At 36.0% G+C, this 4,127-nt stretch overlaps 1 pseudogene; it reads left to right on the top strand.

The window, feature by feature from the left end:
- Positions 1-2,689: 2,689 nt before the first annotated feature.
- LOC101582178 overlaps positions 2,690-4,127 on the top strand; it is a 31,802-nt pseudogene continuing 30,364 nt past the window's right edge.

Below are 4,127 nucleotides of genomic sequence, written 5' to 3'. Positions count from 1 at the left end.
CCCCGGTTCCGCCAAAAAAAAAAAAAAAAAAAAGAAGAAAGATTGGTGCTAACATGGCTTAGATAAGGTATCATGCCTCTTTTGCACTCTGAAGAACTACTACACAGACAACAATATCTAATATATTAATTATTGGAACTCTCCTGTTTTATGTCTGTTTTATTATTATTGTTACTTTTCTTTTTAAAATAATTTAATATGTAAATACCAAAGGTTTCCTAACTAAATAATTAACACTGTTAAGTACTGTAATACTGTTATTAAAACTTCCATTATCTTATTTGCAGCCTCATCACTTCAATAACATACTTCTGTCTGTAGTAGGACTCCAAAGACTATGTTCATGTGACCTACATAGGCATAACATGACCTTGAATACCCTTTTAATGTATTAAAATGTGTATGGGGTGAACTGAATTTTTAGTGGTATTCTAAATTGATTTTTTTTCTCTGAGGCCTTCATCTGATAATATTTGTATGCAAGATATAAATTTTTTGCCATCATTATGTTTGCATTATAATGAATGGGAACCAAAACAAAGAGATAATAATATGCCAAGGTATACTGAAATTACCTTAAAGAAAGCAAAAGGCGCTAATGTTGAGGATAGGAAGAAAAAACTATATATGGTTGTGTTGGACCTTCATCCAGTGATAATCAGATTAAGATGTGATGATGTAGGAGACATTATCAGCAAAAACTTGGGAAAACATTTCTGTGTGCTAGGAAAAGCTTCATAGACTACTGACAAAGGAAGACTTTTTTATTATGAGCTGACTGAAATTTTATAATATATTTGGAAAAGTAGGCAGAAGTCATATGATTAATCTCAGATTGCTTACTATTTAGGCACTACACAGCTCAATTTCACTGTGAAGCCGTATCTTCGCTTTTCAGTATTCTGAACATACATATATACGTACAGAGTTATTTTTGTATTTTTTAAAGAGAGTACAAAGTAGAATTAAAATAGAAAAAATTACAAGTGATACAGAATTTCACTTAAAGTATTATGAATTTCACAGTACTTTTTGTAATATATAGCATGAAAGGAAGCAGTTAATGCTTTAATCTGTTCCGTGTTTTTTTTTAATTATTTGTAATTTTTCCTCTTCATAATTTCTTACACATTTCCTTCTTTTTTTCTTTGTTCTTACAATTTTACATGCATAAGTCTGGTAATATGAATAACCAGTTGGAAGACAACAGACACAGATATTGACTTAATCCTAATATAAGTTATTTCCCTGACTCACTATTATCATTTTTAAATTCAATAGTCCACGCAAGTGTTGAAAACAAAAGGGAAATGAAAGGAATTAAAATTACTAACAAGAAAAAAGCCTAGAAAATAAATTTCCTTATCTCAAAATTTGATAACTGCTGAGAGAGCTAGTGATGCTCTGCTAATATTCTAAGCACATTTCTCCTAGCTAAAAACAGAGGAGGAAATTTACATTTTACATAAATATAAATTCCAGCCTTGCAGTATGAGAGGAGAGTAAGTTACAGGGCATTTAAATTACTAAGAATCTCATGCTAAGCCCCAGGCTTTGCTCAGTCTTTCCTCTGGATCGATCGGTGCCTTTGAGAACTCTGTAAGGCCAGGGCTCCCGAGTGGTATGCCCACTTTCTGTTTACCTTTTTCTCCTCCAAAGTGGAATGAGGTGATAAAAAGAATAGCATTTGCAATCATATCCAGTTAATATTTCTCCTAGTTTTATTTTGTTTCTCCAAATTCTGTCACTTTGACAATTAAAATATGTATTTTGTTAAAAATTTTGAGAATTATTTGAAATTGTTAGTTATTTACCATTTTCTCACTTTCATGAGAATTTCTAAGTATTTCAGTGTATGTTTAAATATACTTAGGCATGTATACACACAAAAATATACTCAGAACTCTCTACAAATTGAAAGACTGGTTAGAATTTACATATATACATATACACAATAACCACATGTAAGAAAAGTATTTTTCTTTTCTCTTTGCTAACAATATAACTGTAATTTCTAAGTATTTCAGTGTGTTTAAATATACTTAGGCATGCATACACACAAAAATATACTCAGAACTTTCTACAAATTGAAAGACTGGTTAGATTTTACATATATACATATACACAATAACCACATGTAAGAAAAGTATTTTTCTTTCCTCTTTGCTAACAAAATAACTGTATTTTGCTCATAAGACTGTATAATATGAATCTTACTTTGAGCCTATTATGTCATTCTGTATTTTCTGGATATATATGTTTTTCTAATTCACTTACAAGTAAGTGGGATTCTAGAAGTTTCTTAATGTAATTAAATATTAACTAAAAAGAAACTATTGAGGACCAGCAAGATAGCTCAGACTAAAGCAACTGCTTAGGCAAGCTCAGGGGCCAGGGCTTGATCCTTGGTACCACATGCTGTGCCAGCCCCACCCCCGGGGCATGCTGAGCCGGTGACTGAATCCAGCCCTGGTGGTAGAACCTGTAATCCCAGCTCGGGGGAGGCTGAAAACAGGAGGATCACTATGAGTTCACACGGCACAGTGAGATTCTGGACACACTCACAAAAAAGTAAAAAAAAAGAAAAAATGATAAAAATAAATTTAAAAAACCCAAACTATTATATGTGAACATACTTTAGAGTTGTACATTGAAAATGGTGGCTTTGTTGTCATTGTCAGCTCCTGAGATGGCATCCATCATGGAAGGGCGCTGAGCAAATGGAATAACGTGATGAACTGTTGGCAGTACTGTCAAATTGTGCTGGACTGTGATGCAGGGCTGTTGTCTTACTACCATCCATGGACAAAATGATGAGAGGCTCCCGCAGACGATGCATTAGACTCAGAGGAGCTCTGATTGGCATAGACGATGAAGACGACAGCACCTTCACAACAAATGTTGATCAGAAAACCCATTTCCAGGCTCGTGACGTTGATGAACAGGAGAAAGATCCATGAATCCTTCCAAGGATCCATCCCTTAGAAGAAATGATTCTTTGCCACACTCTGCAGCTTCGAGGTTTAGATTCAGAATTTGTTTCTGCTGTGCAGGACTTTGACTAAAAGCTGACAGAGGCTGATGCTTACCTACAGATCTTGATAGAACAACTAAAGCTTTTTGATGACAAGCTTCAAAACTGTAGAAATGATGAACAGAGAAAGATAATCGAAACTTACAGAGACGACAAATAGTGTGGCAGAATCAATTAAACACTGTGTTGCATTGCTGTGGATTGCTAAAGACCAGAGTAACACAGATGTGCATGCAGACAGACTTATAAGAACTATTAACCCTGCAGATGCAATATATCAACCTAGCCTCTTGGAACCTGTGATCAACACAATGCCTTCCCAAACTGTCTTACCTCCAGAACCTAATCAGTTGTGCAAATCAGAGCCATGTCCATCTTCCCTGCCTCTTTGGCCTGTGTTATCTACCTTGGGTCAGCATCAGAATCCAACATCAAATAGTATAGGCAGTGAGCATTCACCGTCTAGCAGCAGTCTGACTTCTCCGAGCCATGTCAATTTATCTCCAAATGCAGTCCCAGAGTTCTCATACTCCAGCAGTGGTGAGTTCTATGATGCTAATGGATTCCATCAAAGCAACTCATCCACAAAGTACCTGATAGAGTCCTCTGGCTTTGCCTCAGTCTTGACCCACAGCAGCTCAGGAAATAGCCTGACATGCCTGGACACCACAGAGTCACTAAACTCCTCCATATCCAATGGGACAAATGATGCTGACCTTTTTGATTCACAATTATAACGATTGATGGGGAAGCAGGGCCTGTGGAAGAGCACAAGAGTTTCAACATGCACCTCCTGTCACAGGTTAGGCTCGGGATGGACCTTACTGAGGTAGCTCTTCCAACATTTATTCTTGAAAGAAGATGTCTTTTAAAATGTATGCAGACTTTGCACATCCAGACCTGTTTATGAGCATCAGTGACCAGAAGGACCTCAGGAAACAAATGGTTCAAGAAATGAAATGGTACCTTTTGGCCTTTCATGGAGGAAGGAAAGGATCAGCTGTCAAAGAGCTGTACAACCCCATTTTGTTTTTTTTTCAAAGTTTTATTGATAAACAGATAGCAATGAGACAGTTTCAAATACAATCGGAAG

Source organism: Octodon degus, unplaced genomic scaffold (genome assembly GCF_000260255.1).
Source record: "Octodon degus isolate 3935 unplaced genomic scaffold, OctDeg1.0 scaffold00046, whole genome shotgun sequence".
NCBI classification, from domain to species: domain Eukaryota; kingdom Metazoa; phylum Chordata; class Mammalia; order Rodentia; family Octodontidae; genus Octodon; species Octodon degus.
Note: the sequence above shows the minus strand (reverse complement) of the source record. Positions and strands in the feature narration are given on the sequence as shown.